The sequence below is a fragment of the Vulpes vulpes genome, unplaced genomic scaffold, assembly GCF_048418805.1.
Source record: "Vulpes vulpes isolate BD-2025 unplaced genomic scaffold, VulVul3 Bu000000642, whole genome shotgun sequence".
NCBI lineage: Eukaryota > Metazoa > Chordata > Mammalia > Carnivora > Canidae > Vulpes > Vulpes vulpes.
The window spans coordinates 2189515-2211965 of record NW_027325668.1 but is presented as its reverse complement, the minus strand read 5'-3'; the positions used below and the strand labels follow the sequence as shown (position 1 = coordinate 2211965).

General features: G+C 34.9%; 1 long non-coding RNA gene across 1 annotated transcript in view; it reads left to right on the top strand.

Annotated features, from left to right (window-relative positions):
- LOC140596423 (uncharacterized) overlaps nt 1-21337 on the top strand; it is a 60433-nt gene extending 39096 nt beyond the window's left edge. The window contains exons 6-9 of the long non-coding RNA XR_011998404.1: nt 8814-8881; nt 11684-11831; nt 19000-19047; nt 19469-21337. This is a non-coding gene — a long non-coding RNA (uncharacterized lncRNA). The remainder of the gene's footprint in view (nt 1-8813; nt 8882-11683; nt 11832-18999; nt 19048-19468) is intronic.
- Nucleotides 21338-22451: the final 1114 nt, after the last annotated feature.

Sequence of the window (22451 nt, the reverse complement as noted above, 5' to 3'; positions counted from 1 at the left end):
AATAAACATTATAAATTAAAGTAACTTTACCTCCCATTTGAAACAAATACAAATATTTTTAAGCCACATTATTATTAACTCACCATGTTAAAAAAAGAACAGATACTTGGAGATAATTTTAACTATCTTAGAAAATAATGTTATAGGGACAGATAAACTTTAAAAAGTGAATTATGATAATAGCAATCATCACCATTACTGGCAATTATTGAGTATCAGGTACTTTACAATCATTATTGCTAATATATAACCCATTTCTGCAAATGATGCATTATTTTCATTTTCAAGATAAGGAAATTAAAGGTCAGGGGTTTAAGTATCATGCCAAGAATTTCACATGTAAAAATACTTCAGTACAAGTCACAACAGTAAACAAAAACTACACTTAATAAAATCTCCATTTCTCCAAGATAAAATTGAGTCAAGGAATCTTGCAGTTCATAAGGGGCTAGTGTTTGAGGTTTTTCTGACTCCAAAATACTTGGCAATAAAATCAAAGTGTAAGCCAATCTTCAATATGAGATCAAATGATGCTAACTTACATACACACACTTATAGTTGTATTACCAAAAAGATCCCTGGAAAAATGAGAGGAGCTGATAGATTTTTTTAAATATATATATATATACACATACACACACACACAAGGGAAAATAGAGGTTCTATAATGCAATGTGAAAGATGTTAGTTTTTCTGATCCTGCTATGGTAATAGCTGAAATTAATCTCTCAACAGCTGAGAAATTTGGCAGAGGTATTTGGAGGCTGAGAATGTCCCTATGAGAACAAGAAGAAATTTTTAAAAATATAAGAGGAATAATCAAGAATAGAGAATTCCTGTTCACCTTTCCAGCTGTCACAAAGTGGTGGCTCATATTTTTAAAAATGATATAAAGAAAATTCCCCAGGGAAGGAATCAAGCCAACAGCTTTAAAGAGTAAAATAGCTGCAGAAATCTTTAAAGGAGTACATAGACTGAGAAAGTCAGGGTGAGGACATGGAATCAGTAATCCAAATGGAAATAACAGGTCTGTAAAGATAGGATGGTGAGAGAAGAGAAAAACAGACAAGAACAAAGACACTTCCTACAGACATCTGAGGTTGTGCAGAGATAGAGTATGGAGAGTAAAAGGAAAAAAAAAGTTGCAGTTTAAGTTGGCACTAAAGAAAAACAATGGTGATACTTGTGCTCCCTAAATGATGGTAGCGATATTTATAAAGGAACTTCAGAAATAGGAAAGAAGGAGTCTGAGCTGATGCAAGCTGGCAACAAAATAATAAGCACTTGCTTATTTATTGGAAATGATCAGTTCAAGAACTAAGTTCAAGGAAGTAAGTACTCTAAAGAAATGTTTTACATATTTAAGCACATCTTACATATGATTTACTACAATATTTAAAAATAGTAAATGCAAACAGAATCTCGACTTGGTAATTTTTGAATATTGAAAGACTAAAAGTTGTAGACAATGAAACTGGACCTTGATTTCAAGAATTTTCTAAGCATAGCATAAAACATATGATAAAAAAAATAAATAAATAAAACATATGATAGGCACAACGGTAGCAAGGAGAAAAGCTATTGGGTTGAGGAATTTGAAGAGATACCATGCTTTAAGAGGAAAGTGGGAAGAATATTAATTTTATTTCTATGAAGCAAATATTTGATCAGGAAAACAACAACACAAACAGTTTCTGTTTAAGACCATCTGTCTGAACACTGATGAAATATGTGAAGACATTTCCCAGCAACCCCATCAGCAGCCCATACGCAGTGGTGGGGGATTGTGTGTGAAGGGTGTATAGTGCAAGGTGCCAGAGAAATGAGACAAGCCTGCTTTTATAGCTTCTGTCTGTATGTATGGCCTGGAGACTCTTTTACAAGGAGATTCTCAGGTACTTCCAGGAAAGTAAAATACACAAGTGAAACTGGGACTCTAATATACACTCAAAAATGAATTTTATTTAATGCAGCTGACATTGCTTTTTACAGGAGGAGCACAGGTTGTAGACAGATATGAAGAGAGTTCTCTAGAGAACAGTAGGAAGTACAATTAAGCAGATCAATTAGCAAAACCATAAATGTGCTACCAGATGCAAAAGTGGCACTGTGGAATGTGACCATGCAGAGAGACTGACTCCAGGAGAACTATTGGCTTGCACTCTGTAGAGAGGACTGTGGTGCAAAACAAAACATGGAAAAGAAAAGCAAATGAAATGAAGGCAAAATCCACTATTAGAAAGTAGAGCAAAGCTGAACAAAGAGCTTCCAGGGATCATTTGTGTGTGTGTGTCTTAGTTCTATGTGGTCTCCTCACAAGCAGGTTACTCACGCTTCTTCAAGTTCCATTGCACACACAGGAGCAGCTTAACAGAGGGTTACGTACCTGTTTACAGGAGAACAATTACAGTTTATTGTTGTATTTTCCTGTGTCAAAGTGAACTGGAACATTACTTTGGGGAACAAATTTCACATTTCACTAACTCATGTGAAAGCATGAGCAGATAGGAATGCTTTCCGGAAGATAAATTTTTGAAGGAAGAAAAAGGGAAATCTTGAAAAGGATATGGTGAAGTACTCTATATGACAGCATAGGAGTATAAAAAGCCACTTAAAAAAGCAAAACCAGGAAAGTATCCTACTTAGAAATAACAAAGGAAATCTCTCTGTATAAAACAGAAATTGATGAGCTTGAGGATGAAGATATTAAAAACAGTTTTCAAACATCTAAAGGAAGTAGTAGAACAGAGTCAAAATAAAGTGGTCTTTTTGGAAGGAAAAGAAACTTCTGGTTAAAATATATATAATGTTCTGCCTGAGGGAACCAGGAGTGGAGGAGACCAGGGAACACACACTATGAAGTGCTTGAGAATCAGACGGCTCAAGTAATGAAAATAAATAATCGTAATGATGTCACATACACAAACATGCATACATGATAACCTGCTTACGTGATATTTTACGTGAGTTGTTTGATGTTTTTAATAATCCTTCAGTCTAGTTATCTTAATTCCCATGTTGCAGGTGAAAACACTGAGTTTCAAAGAGATCTATCAAGATTTCCATGAAAAAAAAGTTATTAATCTCCCTTATCATCACTTTTGCCTATGGACTCCTTATTTATGGAAGTGGATACCTATATTTAGGATGAAATATAAAAGCTTGGGTTTTTATTTGGCATGTCTTTTTTTAACATTTCTTTCTAAAAATTCTTATTGTATTTTATGTAATTATTGGTCTGCATTTGAAGATAAATCAGGAAATAAAACTTTCTTTACCACCACTAGGTAGAAAAATACTGTGCTAGAAGACAAAATCATTCACTAGAAGGGCTAACCAGAGAAATTATAACATAAAAATAAAAAATAATAATTAGAAGAGTATTAAGGGAAAAGTGGTAAAAACTGGAGTGAATTCAATTTATGATAATAGATGTTACTTTTTAACATGTTTGTTGGTGTAAAACACATAGGTATCATATACACAGAACTTCTTAACATAGAGGGAATCCCACCTTATAAATAGGCTTCGATTTTCCACCTTACACCATTCTGGCATTATGTTAAACACTATGAGAGACATGGAGTGATAGAAGACTTTTGTATTCAGGAGTGAATAAAGGGGAGAGGGTGGTATGCAAAGATCAGGGAATATAACTATAATTAACCCTGAACATTTACTTTTCATTAAATTATTCCATTAGTTTTGTATTCGTTCATTCACTCAACAAAGAATTTATATATTTATCTATACAATTATCTATAGCCACTAAGGAAACCAGTATGGACTTTCCATAATAAGTTAAAAATAGAACTATCATATGATCCAGCAATCCTACTTTGGGGTACATATCCAAAGGAAATGAAAATAGCATTATTTACAACAGGCAAGATATGGAAACAATATAAGTGTCACTTAATGGACAAATGGATAAAAAAAAAAGATGTGATATATATATAAACACATGATGAAATATTATTCTGCCATGGGAAAGAAGGAAATTCTGGCATTGAAGACAATATGGATTTTGAGGGCTTATGCTAACTGAAATAAGCCAGACAGAAAAAAACAAATACTGCATGATATTATGTATGTGTGAAATCTAAAAAGAAAAACAAACAAAAAATCCAAAACACAGAAACACAAAACTCATAGAAACAGAGAGTAGAAAAGCAGTTGCCAGAGATGGATCCATCTCTGGTAGGAGGGAAAAGAGGGAGAACTTAGTTAAAGGGTACAAACTTTCAGCTACAAGATAAAAGAAGTCTGAGCATCTAATGTGAAACATGGTAACTATAGACAACAACACTGTTACATACTGAAAATTGCTAAGACATTAGAATTTAAATATTCTCACCAAAAACAAAATAAAACAAACTATCGTACCTCAGGGATAAATTATTAACATTTTTGTGGGCTTCCTTCCAGTTTTAATTTTGTATATATACATATGTTCATATGCACACATGTGTATATCTTGTTATATATATATATATATATATATAATTTAAGGACCCTTTGTCATCTTATAGATCATGAACAGTTTCTTAATCATTTAATAGTCTTCTATAATGCCATTTTAATAGCTATATATTTTTCCAGTACATGTGTGTATATGTGTACATGTGTACTATTAATTTAATAATTTCTCTGTGTTGGGTATTTACATCACTGTCAACATTTCACTACTATAAAAATGTTGTATTAAGCATACTTGAGGTGAACATGAACATATCTGTAAATTCTTCTTGTGAGGAGTCCCTAGAAGTCTAATTGTTACATATGATATTTTGCACAGTTTTCTGGTTTCTAATATACATTAGTATTTATATTCCTAAATCACACTACAGAAAAATTTGAACTTTTTTTTCAAACCAGCTGTTAAACATGAGTGTCAATTTCTTCACGCGCTTGTGAACAATGGGCACAATTAAAACTGTTTTAAACAACAACAAAACAAAATTTAAAAACTAAGGGAGAGTTTGCCCATTTACACTTTTCTTTTTTTTTTTTCTTTTTTTTTTTTTCCATTTACACTTTTCAAACAAATTCCTACTGGCACATATATCTTTTTCTTTATATATAGTACATGAATCTCTATAGTATATCTCTATTCTCTCTCTCTCTCTTTTAAATATTTTATTTATTTATTTATGAGAGACACACACACAGAGAGAGAGAGAGGCAGAGACACAGGCAGAGGGAGAAGCAGGCTCCAGGCAGGGAGCCTGACACCGACTCCCTCCCGGGTCTCCAGGATCACACCCTGGGCTGAAGGAGGCGCTAAACCGCTGAGCCACCCAGGCTGCCCTCTATTTTTATCTTTGTCTCTGTATATTTAATATGTATTCTTATATAACTATTCCTCATTGATGAACACCTAAGCTCCTTACTCTGAAGTCCTAGGTTCCTCTGTTCCACATATTGGTTTCTGGGCTTTCAGTGACTCCGGGTCACCAAACTTTTCTACAATTGTCTGGTGAATTAAGTGGAAGGTATTTCATGAAAGAAAGGTGGGGGATGAAGATGAGAGTGGAAAGGAAGGCTGGTGGAAAAATCTTAGAAGGTGCAAAATTGGGAAACCACAGGGTTTGTGGCTGCTAGGGAGCCTTTTAGTGGAAAAAAAGGTTTATTTGGAGAATAAACCTCTGCAGAGAAGTGGTTCTGATGGAAGCAAAATTGCTAATTCACTCCTGAGCAGAACTCCCCAGACTCAGAGTTAACTAAAGAAAGAAAGAAAAAAAGTTCTACATCTGCTTGCATAGAATTATTTATAACTCAAAGTAGTGTTTGGAATTTCACCAAGAAAAAAATTATTATGGTTAGCGTGTACCCAATTTTCCAATACAAATAAACAGAAAGAGTTTGAGGTTATTAATCAATCATGTGTTGATACAGGTAAGTTTATGCTTATTGTTTTTTTCCCCTGACAAACATAAACTAAGTTACTCTGCAAAAAGAAAAATTGTGATTTGCTCTGAGTTTGCTTCTTGGAATGTGGATTACAGAGATATGTATTCTAATTATTCCCAGTGTAGGGATCTGAGGAAATTTACTGGACACTGGGAAGGAAAGCACCAGCATTGTAAGAAAATTGGAGAGTGATATTGTCGTTTCCAGAAATAACATGTCTTATTTCAAAACTGCCCCTAAATTTGTTGGTATGGGAAAAAAAAATAGAGAGAGAGAAAGAAAACAGCACCTTCTCTGAGGTTCTAGATACCTGGTCCTGTCACTCAAAATACAGGTAATTATAATTATAATTTGAGAAAGTTAAATGACCTGGACTTCCTGGTAAGGCCTGTTTCTCTATCATTTGTAATAAGCATTCTATGGAAAGACGTCGTCCAATATTATATCAATGGATTTTTTTGTCTATTCCTGCTATTTCAAACAGCAGTTCTAATTCTTAATGGTGTTACAGAGAAAACAAAAGTCCCTTCCCATAAACAAGAAATTTTCAACCTGATTTTTAAGCGGACTGCTAATTGGAATATAAAGCATATTAAAATATGATGGGGACTCCAAGTGCCAGGAAAGACCAAAAGGGGGGCAAACTATTGGTTTATACATCAAATCTCAGGACACATCTTCAGCAAAAATCAAGGTCTCTGTGTATTTATGTGTGGTTTGAACAAGAAGACATCATACTAATTCAGAGCATAACTTTTTACTGGACGAAGACAAGTAATTTCTTTTTCAGTCATTAACCAAATAATAAATGATTTAAATAGGAGGTATTTAGATCCTGTTCACAGGTATGTATGTAGAGACTACCTATTTGAAAACAAGCCCTTTTTTGTGGGTTGAAAATCCTTTCAACCCACAAAAATAAGCCAATCTCAATATTCTAACTACTCTTTTGTCTTTTATGCTAGCTGTTTTGAGATATATTTCATTAAGGGGAGGATTTTTCTCAAACGGATAAAATGAGTGAATAATGTTGGAAAGCAAGGGCAAAAGTAGCAATTATTTGAAAAAATGGCCTGTAGGGTGAATTAAATAGTTATATATATATATAATAAAATGATCAATGATTTTTTGGAAAGAAAATTTTTCATTTTCTGATGTATGATTCTCTGTAATCTCTATTCCTAAAAAGACTACACCTGTAAATGGGGCTTCTGTGCCAGCAGCCAAACACTTTAGATTTCTTTTTTTTTTTTTTTAAACTACAGGTCACAATCCAGAGTGTAAGTGTGAATGTGTGTGTCTGTGTGTGTGTGTGTGTGTGTGAGAGAGAGAGAGAGAGAGAGAGAGAGAGAGATGACAGAGACAGAAACAGAGATAAAGAGAGAGAGAGAGAGTGAGAGTGAGAAGGGGTGGAAGGAGAAAGAGAAAATATTTTGTTGCATTCCCCTATACAATGCAGTGCATCTTTGTTCTTTATTTGATTGCTATTTTATTTTCCTCCTCTCCAGTACCACATCGCTTTTTGTTTCTTTTTTTCCTCTGGGTATCTATATGTCGGCATATCTAACAACACTTCTTCACATTTGAAAGATGAGAAAATTACTAAATCTGCAAGTCCTTATATCTCATATAGCATCTGGCTTATATGGTATCTAGCAAATGAACCTAAACACCTTTAAGAGCTTAATAGTCTCTTTTTCTCCTAAATTTTAAAATTATTTCACAGTAAAACATTTTGGTATTTGGGAATGCATTTTAAGCTTCCCATTGAAAATCACTGAATGTATATCCATCACCTCTGTATAACAAACTAAGCCAGAATGTTTTATAATTACTATTAAAATGGAAATCCCTAAGAATTAAAAATTTGAGACTTCCTTCTGTAAAACTAATTAAAATTTTGATCCTGAGTTTTCCTGATTTAATTTTTTCATAAATAGACAAATAGATATTTATATGATCTGCCAACTTCAGCTTCAGTATCTAGGGGGAAGAAGTTGCCAGACAGGCATGTAATAATCATATTGGTCAATCTAGCTTGATTGCTTTCTTCCAGCAATGGGCAGTTGTAATTTCCTATCACATTTATAGTCAGCATATTTGAGAAAGGGCAAAATAGGTTAATGAAATCATTATAATTTCATTCAAATGATATATATTTTAAAAGCTCAATTAAAGAAACAGATACCAGGGCACCACATTTTATTTTGCCTTATGGAGACCACTTTGCTGTAGTACCTGTAAAAGATACTGAAAAAAACACATTTACCAGTGCTGAAATGAATGTGAAGTCATTATCATTACTAAACATATCCATAAAGTAAATTTATTGTGAAAAGGGATGATGGTTTTTTTTTTTTGAAATTCATTTGTTCTTTCATCTATTCAATGCATGTTTTATCAAATTCTACTCCTTTTAAGATGGCATAACTGGTTTTAAAAGAGTACTCAGGGGATCCCTGGGTGGCGCAGCGGTTTGGCGCCTGCCTTTGGCCCAGGGCGCAATCCTGGAGATCCAGGATCGAATCCCACGTTGGGCTCCCGGTGCATGGAGCCTGCTGCTTCTCCCTCTGCCTATGTCTCTGCCTCTCTCTCTCTCTCTCTCTCTCTCTTTCTGTGTGTGTGACTATCATAAATAAATGAAAATTTAAAAAAATTAAAAAAAAAATAAAAGAGTACTCAGAAGTTAGACTAAGCCAGAATTTAACATCATTGCTTATTATTTGTTTGATTTTAAGCAAGGTAATAAGTTTCTTTAATGATAAGTTTCTTTGTAAGATGGACATATTGATGTTACTATCCTCATTGTAATAAGGGAAAGAAATAAATATAAAACTACAGTGATATACAAGATGTTAATAAATTTTATTATCATTTTTATTGTTATTATTATGTTGCAGCCTTTAGAGCTGTGGAACATGAAGAGTTGAATAGTATATTCCCTTCCCCTCAGCTTACTGGTGTCCAGGTAAGAAAGCAGAGAGATAATATTAATATGGTAATATTGTGTCAAGATATGACCTAAACACACTTTATCTAAATTAACTCACTTATATTGTCAATGATTGTATGAGGTGAAATTTGTGGGTGTCCCCATTGTACAAAGAAATAGTATCTCCAAGTTATACAGCTAGTTAAAGCTGAGTTGGGGGGCAACTGAGTGGCTAGGGGTGCCTGAGTGGCTCAGTTGGTTAAGCGTCTGCCTTCAGCCCAGGTCATGATCTCAGGGTTGGGATGGAACCCTGCATTAGTCTCCTTGTTCAGCAGGGAGTCTGCTTCTCCCTCTCTCTCTCCTTCTGCCTCTGCCTACCACTCCTCCTCCTTGTGCTCTCTCTCTCTCTCTCTCTCTCTGTCAAATAATTAAATAAATAAATAAATAAATAAATAAAGTCTTTAAAAAATGCTGAGTTGGTATATGAATCTAGGCAGTCTGGATTCAGAGTCATTGTCTTTGTGTTTGTTTAATCCTTAACATTATAACTGTATGCTTCCTAATTCATACTACCTATGAACCCTTGATTCTTTGGATTAGAACAATACCTAGAAAAATCTGAGATACTTCAGAATCTTTCTATCAGTACTCTATTCATGGCTATGAAATCTCAGGTAATAACCATAATTTCTTCCCATAAAAGAAAGAGAAATGGCTGTCCCCAACCACATTCAGTGTTTTTCTTCTAGTTATAACTCAGCCATCAGGATATCGGTCTCTGCACACAAAATAACCCAAATTTCCAGAGTGAAAAGGATTTTCTCCATATTTTACAATTATTCTAACATCCCTTGCCCAAGATAAGCAAAATCCATAAGGGCATTCGGCCATGACCTTTCCCCCAAACACTACTGCTCCTTCTGGCACAAATAATCCATGTTCTTCACCCAAGTCATTTATTGCACATTTGCTCTGGACCCAGCAGCAGGAAGATAATGAGAGAAATTCAACGCTACTATCCCCACCTTCTGGAAGCTTACAACCTTTTTAAACAAATATGCAACCATAATGTATGACCTCATTATGGCATCATGAAAAAAGAATAATATCTATGTCCAAAACAAACTTGCATATATGTAAAATGGCACTTGGTTATAAATATAGTGCGTTCTGCTTATTTTAGAATTATTTTCTGCCCTCACTCAATGATAAAGATTCCAGACATTTTTCATTTCCATAGTGGGGCAGGGGAGGCATAATTCCTATTTCATCCTTATAGAGACAATGTATTTTCTGGGGAATTCCAGGTTTATGGGAGTATATTTTGACTTTAAAAGAAAATTGTTTCTCTCTTGGCAACACTTTAGACACCAAATATGTAGATTTTCTACACCAAGAAATTCTCCAATTTTCTGCAGATACCAATTACATGTCCTACAATTTATTTTAATTCCGTTACTAACTACCCAGGATCAGTATGCAGACCCCAATGATTAAAGCTTCAGACTGTCCCACCTCAAACACCAATCACAAGTAGTGGGTCCCCAGGTTACCCACATTTTTGCTGGAATTGGCTACAAATCAGAGATTCTTTTTTAAAAATTATTTATCTGTTTGTTTGTTTGTTTTAGAGAGAGCACACAGACGCACAGGTGGGTGTAGAGGGAGAGGATCTTGAAGCAGATTCCCAGTGAGCACACAGCCTGACATGGGGACTACATCTCACAACCATGAGATCATGATCTGAGCCAAAACCAAGAGTTGGTCACTTAACCCACTGAGCCACTCAGGAGCCTCTACAAATCAGGAATTCTTATCCCTCCTCAGGTTTGATAGTTTACCATAATGGCTCACAGAGCTCAGATAAACACTTAATTTACTATTACCGGTTTATTATAAATATACTATAAAGGATAAAAATGAATAGCAAAGAAGTGTATAGGGGGAGCTCCAGAAGACTCCCAAGATGAGGAGCTTTTTCCCTATAGAACTGGGGTGCACCACCCTCCCAGCATGTGGATGTGTTCATTAACTTTGAAGGCTCTCTGAATCCCATAGCTTAGGGATTTTTATGGAGGCTTCATTACATGGGCATGATTAATCATTAACTCAGTCTCCATTCCCTTTCCCTTCGCCAGAGGATGTGAGGATAGGGATGAGAGTTTGATGCTTCTAACCATTACTTCATCTTTATGGTGACCAGCCCACATCCTGAAACTATCCAGGAATCCACCAAGAGTTCCCACACTAGAACAAAAGATACTTTATCACATAGGAAAGATCAAGGGATTTAGGAGGACTGTGTAAGGTATTCCTATCACCCCATTACTCAGAAAATTACAAGGATTTCAGGAAGTCTGTGTCAGGAACTAGGGACAGACACTACATATATATTTCCTATTATATCACAGCCTCTTCACCATGGTTAGATGCAGTAACCATAAAGGAACCCTGCTCAGCTCTAACTTCAGAAGAACTTGCTGGAAGATTTTGTTTATTTGATAACCTCCAGCAGCCATACCTTCAGCTAAGTCATTACATTCATAGGAGACTGTGGTTTTTACTGGCTCTCTTAGCTGTTGATGGAGCACAAGGAAAGAGGAGAGTCATTTTGGTTGATGCAGGACCCTTCTAACAGTAAATCTTTGCTTGGAGCTTTTTGTAGGGTTGATCAAGACTTTCTGAGAACTATACTTCATCCTAAGTCTCTTCCCCATCCAATCATTGTCTTTCTTTTTTCTTTCAAAAATCATTGTTTGAAGCTCCTTCTCCCTATCCTTACTCTCTCCCCTATTTATCTTTCACAGTTGGTTATGTTATCCTCGTGTCTGTTTCCAGGAGGATCCAAACTGTCAGCAGGTCTTCCATTTTATTTGTGTCCTATAAGAAACATGAAATGAAGTCTGCAAACCAAAGTGAAAGCTCTCTCAGTTGAACAAAAGAATAGCTTCAGGGATCACCTACATCATTGGCTTCCCATTTTCATGTAAGTTTTGACATAACTACTGTGTACTTACCTGTGGTATCAAGAATGCACTTAATATTGAATTACAATTAAATATGCTACCCATTAACTTCAGTTTTTACTGTGATTTTGTTCATGTATTTTGAGCAGAAATGTGGTGGAGGCTTAATCTACTTTCTTCTCTGATAATTTATAACTACATGCTAGCTCTCACAACTGAATGGAATTAAAAATAACATTACCAGGTGATTAAAGGGAAACAAAGAAAAATTGCAACTATTTTAAAGTGGTGGTTCTGGACTTTTTGTTTGTTTGTTTTTTGTTTGTCTGAACCTAGACTTCTGATAAGGGCAAAAAACAATCCTTTTTAAAATAATCTTTTCCAAAGATCAAATAATTTTCAAGGATGAAAATGAACAAATTCATAAATCAGAAAAAAACACAAGCAAACCGGGATGCCTGGGTAGCTCAGTGGTTAAGCGCCTGCCTTCAGCTCAGGGCATGATCCTGGAGTCCAGGGATGGAGTCCCACATCAGGCTCTCTGCAGAGAGCCTGCTTCTCCCTCTGTGTCACGCACGCTGGGGGCGACAACCATCCAGGGATGAGAGTAAGGGAATGAGGAAAAGAAAAGAGACATAAACAGAGTGGGAGCAGGGGGACATATGGCCGGATTCAGCCACAATGCCAACTTTATTTGTATTATTCACTCTTTTATAAAGCAGGGTTGTTTAACAAGCAGGATATTTTAAGCTTAGTTCTCCAGACATGTCCTTTCACAGTAGACAGCAACAGTATGCGTCCTTGAGCCACAAGCCTTCAACAACAAGGGTGAGACAGGTGGGCCGAGGTTGGAAGAGTCAACAGAGAGCCATTGCTCGATCCATTAACCCCTTCCTGGCATGCGGCTCAGGTGGGCCGTGGCTGGAAGAGTCAACTGAGAGCCATTGCTCGATCCATTAACCCCTTCCTGGCAGGCAGCTCCCAACATATGTTGCCTCGCCAATTTATCACAAACTAAAGTGGTTTAAAACAATTAAATTTTATTATCTTATGGTTCGAAAGGTCAGAAGCTCAACATCAGTCTCACTGGGCTAAAGTCAAGGTGTTGGTAGGACTAGTTCCTTCTGGAGGCTCTACAAGAGAATCTATTTCCTTGGCTTTGTTAGTCTTAGAGGCTATACGTTTTTTCTTGAAATGTGGTCCCCTTCTCTATTTTCAAATACCATATGATTTCACTCATGTGGAATTTAAGAAACAAAAGAGGTGAACATAGGGAAAGGGAAGGAAAAATAAAATAAGATAAAAGCAGAGAGGAAGGCAAACTATGAGATGCCTAACTATAGGAAACAAACTGAGAGATACAGAAGGAGAGGTATATGGGGAATGGGGTAACTAGGTGATGGGCATTAAGGAGGGCATGTGATGCAATGAGCACAAGATGTTATGAGCAATTGATGAATCACTAAATTCTACATCTGAAATTAATAATACACCATATGTTAAATTAATTGAATTTAATTTTTAAAAAGTGTAGTGACATTATATTTCCTTCACTGACAATTTCTTTTGTTACATTGCCATCTTTTATTTGACTTTCCTGCATCTCTCTTATAAGGACCCTTGTAATTACATTGGGTACACAGGATAATCAGGATAATCTCAAGATCCTTAAATTAGTTACATCTATAAGGCCCCTTTTGCCAGGTAAGGTAACATATTCATAATTTCTGGGGATTAGGACATATGCATCTTTGGGGAGGATATTATTCAGCCCATCATAGGCCAGGTGATGATTATTTTTAGCATTTTCTGCCAAGAGGCAAGGTTGAGTATATTATGTAGATACTTATATAACAAGATAGAAAACACTTGTCCTGCCTCATTTTCCTGGGATGAGTCATCCCAGATGGTGGGCCTGTTTTGGCTCAAGTGGAAAAATTCTCTGGAAAAAGAACTGGGCAAGAGGGGTACCTGGTAGTGGGAAATGCTGGCTATCTCCTCATCAGTTTCATTCTCTATCCAAGGAATCCCTGCATTTCCTTCTCTTCTCCTAAAGAGTTTTCCAAACCCAATTTGGGCAGTTGGACAGAGATGAGGTGACATTCAGAGCTCCTGATACTCAGCCTGAGATTCCAAAGCTAGGTGTCCAACAAAAGTTGTCAACATGGAGAAGTGCCAAATGTGAAGGTGGCCAGGCACAGACCCCATGCAGGACTATGGTGCAGCCATTGGCCAGGGTGACAGGTGCTGGGAGCATAGGGAGGGCATCTAAACTTGGTTTCTGTGGCTCACAGTGCCAGACTGCTGGAATGGTGCCCCTGACTGCAGGGGGTACCAAAATAGGTGATGTAGCAGGTTTTACCTGAGGGCTATAATTTCCTAATTTGTGTTGTACACCATACTTCAGAAGTTACTGTTGGATTTGAGCTACAGTTGCCTATAGCAATGACCTGCTCATATCTGCATGCTCTATTTACTTCCTTCCCTTCCCTATATCATTTTCTGCCCACCCCCAACCCCTGCAATGCTTCCTGAAATAACTTCCCAAATAAACTACTTGCACTTAAATCTTTCCTTTGGGAGCACTGCTGGGATAACACAACTAGAATATGCTATGACCAGAAATGGTAATGACAACGTTTTTAAAAGTCACTTCTTTTTGTCAAATATATACCAATTATAAACTTAATTTTTCATGTAATATCAGGTTTTTAGTAGCTGGAAAAACATGTGCTTTCCCTCCAAACACCTTTGTGTTACCCACTTTTTCCCAGTGTGTTTGTTTGCTTATTGTCTTTGTACTGTATATAGATGAGAGAATACAGTAATATTAATAATGCAAAAATCTATGGAGGATTGCTAAATGAAGTAAACAATAGAGGGAGAAATTCTCTAGAAATACCAGAAAATTAATGATGACTAAAAGACCACTCGGCATTGCAATTTGTTGATTGACCTCTAATACTTGAAAATCATTCCAGAAGAATGAAGAGCTAGTTGTGTTTTGCCCACTTGGCAAGATATTTTCTAAGTTCACTAGTACTGCTCTCCTGAAAGCCTGAATAATGTTTCTCCAGTACAAAGTCAAAATGCAAACTGGAGGTCAGAAAAAATGTTTGTTTCAATCATATGAAAGGAGGTACTATTTTAAAACCACCTTCTTATTTATAAAGAAGGTATTTTACTGTCCTAAGGCAAAAAAAAAAAAAAAAAAAAAAAAAAGGCCAGGGATGGAATATTCAGGAAAATAATTTATATATTTCAGGTATGATTTAATCTGTTTTGGTGAAAAAATAAAATCTGGATTTTTATCCACTGCCAAGGAACACTGTATATACTTTTTTTTCTTCCAAAAATATGTAGCTAAGTGCAAGAATAACATACATTTTGCAAGTTTTAACTAGTCAAGCTAACAGTTTTCACAACATATCTTCTTCTAATATAATTACAAGGAAACATTTCATGTAGTGTGATTGTCATTAGAAAGATTCCAATTTAACTATAATAGCATTAGTGAGTAACCGGGCATGGAAATGAGCTGTACAAACTAGCACCATAAGGAAAAGATTTTATATCCACACTATTTAGAATGGGATCACTACTATCTTTGTGTCTCTGTGATTCCTAAGTTTCTCAGGTAAAAATAAACTTAACATAGTTAAACAAATAACATTTAAAATGAAAAATTCAAGTTTCTATTGAGTCAGAATTTGAGGCAAAGATACAATTAATGTTTCCTTTACCTACACTCTCCCCCATACACACATAACTAAAATCAATTAAGACCTATCGTCTCAATTGATAGTAAATTTCATATAGACTAAAATATGCTCATCCATTTTAAGCTATTCTTTTGTCTCAGATTTCCAGCACACTTGGTTACATACAGGTATAGATATAGATTAAGACTACATAAGGTATCTGCAATATAGGGACTTATGCAGATATGAACAAAGTGATGGAGGTAAATATTAATTGATTAATATTAATATTAATAATTAATTCTAATAACTTTTTGACGTATGACAAGGAGGTAATTCCCAAACTGGGAAACATTTTCATTATCTTTCCAACCCATGCATTCTGAGAGGTAGTTTTAATAACATATACCACTAATATAATACATTTGACTGTTTATTGATTGATTGATTTTTGTTTTATTTTATTTCTTTTTAAGTAGGCTCCACACCCAGCATGGAGCCCAACACAGGGCTGGAACTCACAACCCTGAGATCAAAACCTAAACTGAGATCAAAAGTAGGTCGCTTAACTGACTGAGCCACCCAGGTGCCCATAAGTTTGACTATAAAAAAATAAATGAAGTATTGTTTCTCTAAATCAAACCATAATAATTGAAGGGTACTAAATTTCAGTCTGTAGTGAGCTATTAATTAAAGATGAACATATCTGTGTATTTCAACAGAGCAGAAGGTGTTGAATTTCAGGAAATTTGCAGGCCTAGGAGATATTTGCATTTTTAAAAGGAATCACAAGAAACACTATTGTATGAATTTTACACCCACGGATCTCCTAAATTTTAAAATGAAACCAATAATGTGTCTTGTTCCAAAAGTATGATTGACTTAATGTGTTGAAGTTTTTTGTTTTTAATATATATAGTTTTTCCATGACCAATTAGTTGATATACAATGGCCTGTGTCTTCTCCTACAGTATGTGATACATTTTTGGTGAACATGCACTATATTTGCTGCTTCCATAATAAATCTTCAAGTTATCTAACAGAAAGATGTTTATACAATGGGTACAGATGGTATAGACTGACAAATTTTTAGACATTACTTCTTAACACAGTGTCTTTTAACACAGCTTCTCTGGAATGTTGCATATAGGAATTCTAGTTAGAGAAAACATATGTAAACTATGTCTTATAATAAAAGGTAATTTTTTAATCTTTATATTTGTTGTTTAAAATGGGATTGCTAATGTCTCTGTTTCAGCCTTTATGCTAGTTTTATTTTTTGAGATGTAATTAACTACAATAAAGTCTAATTTATAGTTAGAATTTGGTAAGTTGTGACAATATATAAACCTGTGAAACAATTAATACAATCAGGATATTGAACCCATCTCCATAAACTACAAAAATTTGTGTCTTCCCTTGGTAATCACAGTTCCCAACCAAGCTACCTCCAACCTTTCCTAGGCAATAACTGATTTTATTTCTGACATCTTTTATTGGTTTGAATTTTCTAAAATTTTCTTTAGTTAGATCCTATAGTATATGCTTTTTTGTGTGTGTCTTATTTTTTTTAAGATTTTATTTATTCATGAGAGACACACACACAGAGAGAGAGGCAGAGACATGAGCAGAGGGAGAAGCAGATTCCCTGGGGGGACCCTGATGTGGGACTTGATCCCAAGAACCCAGGATCATGACCTCACCCAAAGACAGATGCTCAACCGCTGAGCCACCCAAGTGCCCCTCAGTTTTAAGATATTATGAATAATAATATTATGAATATTATGAATAAAACTATGAACAATTTGCATATAAATCTTCCTATAGGTATTGCCTTTTTTTTTCCTCTCAGGTATATGTCTCAGATAACACAGTAGTGTTATGTTTAACCATTCAAGGTTGAAATCTTACTATTTTTGTTTCCATTTTTCCATGTGTTCTTTGTTGCCTTTTTCTTCTCTTTAATTTATACTAATTGGATATTTTTATGAATTCACATATCACTTTTGTTCACCAATTAACTATAAATACTTATTTTAGTGATTGCAGGTTGATGGTATATATGTTTAACTTTTCAACACTTCAAGTAATATTAAACCATTTCATGTGAAGTGTGAGAACCTTATAATAGTATACTTCCATTTCTATCCTCATGGCCATTTGTTATTGTTGTCACACATTTATTTCCCCATATGTTATAAACTCCACACCACATTGTTATTATTTTTGCTTTAACGGTAAATAATCATTTTTTCCAGTTTAAAATTGTGGTAAAATATACATGATATATTAAAATTGACCATCTTGAGGGGATCCCTGGGTGTCTCAGTGGTTTAGTACCTGCCTTCGGTCCAGGGCAAGATCTCGGAGTCCTGGGATCAAGTCCTGCATCGGGCTCCCTGCAAGGAGCCTGCGTCTCCCTCTGCCTGTGTCTCTGCCTCTCTCTCTCTCACTCTCTCTCTCTCTGTGTCTGTCATGAATAAATAAATAAAATCTTAAAACACACACACATACACAGACACACACACACACACACCTCCCTGTTTATCTACAATGGCTGTGCAAATTTGCATTCTGATCAACAGTGCACAAGGGTTCCAATTTCCTGGAAAATAACCCATGTACAGTTGAAAAGAATGATTGTTTTTGGGTAGAGAACTCTATATATATGTTTGTTAGATGTAACTGGTTTAGTTGTGTGGTTCAAGTCCTCTATTTCCTTCTTCCTTTTCCAGAGAAATCTCTTCTGATTTTTCTAATCATTATTGAGAGTGAAGTATTAAAGCATCAAACTATTATTGCAAAACTATTTCTTTAAGGCTTCTTCCAAGAAGAAAGATTAGATTACCAAGGGAAGACAACCTTGCTTTATATATTTTGATTGTTATTAGGTATATAAATGTTTATAATTTTGTATCATGCCGTATGAACATTAACATATAATGTCCCTTAACTTTTATTACCTTTTTTTCATTTAAAGTTTATTTTTTCTAGTGTTACTATAGCCACCCTCTCCTCTTTTGGTTACTATTTGCAAGGGTTTTTTCCATCTTTTCACTTTCCACACGTTCGTGTCTTGGATCTAAAGTGAGTCTCTTATAGACAGCAGATAGTTTAACCATGTTTTAACCCATTCAGCCATTCTCTATGTTTGGATTGGAGAATTTAATCAATTTATATTTAATGTAATTACTGATAAAGACTTCTGTCATTTTGCTATTTGATTTACATCAAATATGTCTTATAGCTTTTTTGTCCCTAATTTCTTGCATTACCATATTCTTTCATGTTTAGTTGATTCTTTTAGTGAAACATTTAAAGTCCTGTCTAACCCCCTCTTGTGTGTATTCTAAAGCTATTTTCTTTGTGAATACTATGAGGATTATATTTAAAATTATACCTGAAACTATAATAATATGCTAATTTGAATTTGTCAATACTATATGAAAGCTCTGCTCCTTTATAGCTCTATCCCTATTCCTTTCAGGTGCTGATGTCACAAAATTACATCTTTATATGCTGTATATCCAAAACCGTAAGTTGATATTTTTTTAATTCACCAGGTTTTTTAAATTATGTAGAAAACAAAATGTGGAATTACAAACCAAACTTCCAATGATACTTTTAGACTAATAATAGTATTTTAAAAAGTTTTCATTTCTTATTCCTACAAAAAACAGAAAGTAAAGTTACCAACTATTGTTACAGTAATAATAGCTTTTGTAATTGCTTATATATTTATATTTCCTGAAATCCTTGTTTCTTCATACATCTTTCAGTTACCATCTATTATATTTTCCTTTTGACATTCAAGACTCTAGTATTTCTTGCAGAGCATGTGTAGTGGTAACAAATTCCCTCAGATTTTTATAAGACAAAAATCTTAATTTATGATATTTTTGAAGTACAATTTTGCTGGATATATTATTCTTGGTTTATACTTTTTCTTCTTTTAGAACTTGGAATATATCAGCTCACTTTCTTATGGCCTCCAAAATTTCTGGTGAGAAATCTGCTTATAATTTTAGTGAAGATCCCTTATATATGATAAGTCATTTTTCTTTTGTTACCTACAAGATTCTCTGGTTTTCGGGGATCCCTGGGTGGTGCAGCGGTTTAGCGCCTGCCTTTGGCCCAGGGCGCGATCCTGGAGACCCGGGATCGAATCCCACGTCAGGCTCCCGGTGCATGGAGCCTGCTTCTCCCTCTGCCTGTATCTCTGCCTCTCTCTCTCTCTGTGACTATCATACATAAATAAATTTAAAAAATTAAAAAAAATTAAAAAAAAAAAAAAAAGATTCTCTGGTTTTGGCTTTTGGCAGTTTGATTAAAATGGGTCTTGATGTGGGTCTTTGAGTTTATCCTGAATAGATTTGGTTGAGCCTCCTATACTGGCTTGAATAGTAATCTCCCAAAATATATATCCACTCAGAACCCATGCAGGTGACTTTATTTGAAAGTGGTGTCTTTGTAGATACAATCAAGTTAAGATGAAAACATAGTGGATTAAGGTGGAGCTTAAATCCAATATGACTGGTGTTCTCATAAGAAGAAAGAGATTCATCAACAAATCCAAAAGGAGAGCATCATGTAAAGACAAAGGCAGAGAGTGGAGTGATCTATCTACAAGTCAAGTAATTTCAAGAATGGCCAGCAACCACCAGGAACAAGGAGAGAACCTCCAGTCACCACCAATCTTGTCAACACTTTAATTTGAACTTCCAATCTTCTGAATTATGAGAAAATAAATTTTTGTTGTTTTAAGCTACCCAATTTTTAGTAGTTTGTTACAGTGGCCCTAAGAAACTAATAAAACTCCCCTTAGTCTTTAGATGCATAAGGTTGCAGCTGAATTTGGAACTTCAGTTGTAGACCTATTGGAATATGTTTCTTTCACAAATTAGAATAGCAAATTAATGGAATCCTTATTTCCTAGTGATGAAGTTTAGGTAATGTGAGATTATATAGTGTCATGGTGTTTGAAAAATGTATGAAGAGTTTTAGGTTTATGTGGATGTAAACTCGGGGTCCTTGCTTTCTGTTGTCCTTTTAAGATACGTCTAGGGTTACTGTACAAAAAGAAGGACTTTCGAGAGACTGGAGACAAGGATAAAGAAGAAAAGATCTGAGAGCTATTTCTAAGGAGGAAAAAATGGCCTACCCCAATATTGATTCCCTCCCTTATGTTTTCCAGAAATATTTCAGGATTTCTATGAGCCATTGTCTGCTATAAGCTTATCACTCTTACTCTTCCCTAAAATACTTACTTCTTATGACTATCTGATATAAATTCACCATAATATTTTAGTTTAAGGAAATAAGTTCATTTTTTATTGTATTATTATTGTCACTGTTACTATTTTCAATAACAAGCTGGCAATTTAATCGGGAGCAGATATGACTTAACACACTTGAGTAGAAAAGGTAACTCTAAGTTTCTACCAGCTATCTTGCTTTGTCTTTTTGCCAACAGAGATGTCCCAAGCAGAGATTGTTCCTTTAAGCACAGTCCGTAATGGAAAGGCATATAAAGCATACAAACATATAGCTCCTGATTAAAAGTAAATGTGCTTAAAATTACTAAAAGTAATGTTTTATGCCACTGAAGTTTGGGGGCTATTTGTTACCAAAGCAAATCTATCTAAAAACAGTCTTTAAAAATAAAAATGTAACAACTTTTACAAGACTAAGTTTAATGGTTGGCAGATGATTAATGGGTAAAATGAAATTTTGTAAATTTCTTCATCTTTCACAGCTTAGATGGAATATATATTGTTGTAATTGAAATATCACAAAAAATAAAAACTAGAACTATTACCATTTAATATTTCTTTCTTAATTCTCTCTCCTATTAGTAGCCTTAAGTAACATTTATTAGATTTAGCAAATGTGTATGCATTGTAATAGGACTTTATGGAAACTCATATCATGGTTTGGAATCACTTTCCACATTTATGATTTGGAATCATTTTCCACATTCATGATTTTTCACATCCTTGTGATGCGCTCTGCGCAATAAAATATAAGGGAAATCACAGTGGATCAGTTATGCATTTAGGCCTCAAGTGTTATTGAATACTTCTGCCTATTTTCTGGAACTCCTTCTATGACTATGAGAGAAAGCCAAAGATAGCTTATTGGAAGATGAGAGACAGGGGGGATGCTAGAGCCAGCTCTTATTGACTTGGAGGAGCCAATCATGTGTATCTTTTACGAACTTCACATTCAGCTAAATCACATCGTCGTTGCTAGACCAAAATTACCAAGGCTGAACACTGATCTGCCTTTCTGAGTCAAAATGTTTTCTCAGTGTTATCTCTTTGTATTGGGGTCTTAATTCGGTAAATTTTTTCAACATTTGAAATCACTGAGTTTCTGAAATCTCTATTTTATTTTTTATTCCTACTTGCAAACTGGCCACTTTTTTTCAGTTTGCCTCTTTTTTTCAAAATACGTTTCTTAAAGAAATCACCCCAAACTGAAACATACTACCAATGCCAATCTTTAGATCTAAACATTTCTTAGTTATCCAGTCTTCCTTGTAAATTACTTCAAAAAACAATTTTATCAAATATTTCACCAATGCGGTCTTTAACTTCTGATTAACGTTGTCTTTTACAATCTGGAGAATTTATAAGCCAATGCCACATACTTTATTTTTTAAGGCACCACTTTACTTTTGATACTATCAACTGGGAGGTTTGTCTCAACATTATACTCCGCCAAGAATATAATTTGGTGACGATTCTACTGTCTGCAGTGAGATGTAGATTGCTGTGGTAGTGAAAGGGGACATTGCAAATTATGTCCTACTTCTTAGAGGTTTCTACTCTAAGAAGCACATGACTTCATATAATGTGTGGAGTGGCAAAGAATAATACTATCATTTTCCCAAAAAGAGGGAAAGCAAAAATCTACAATAACATTAATGATTACTAC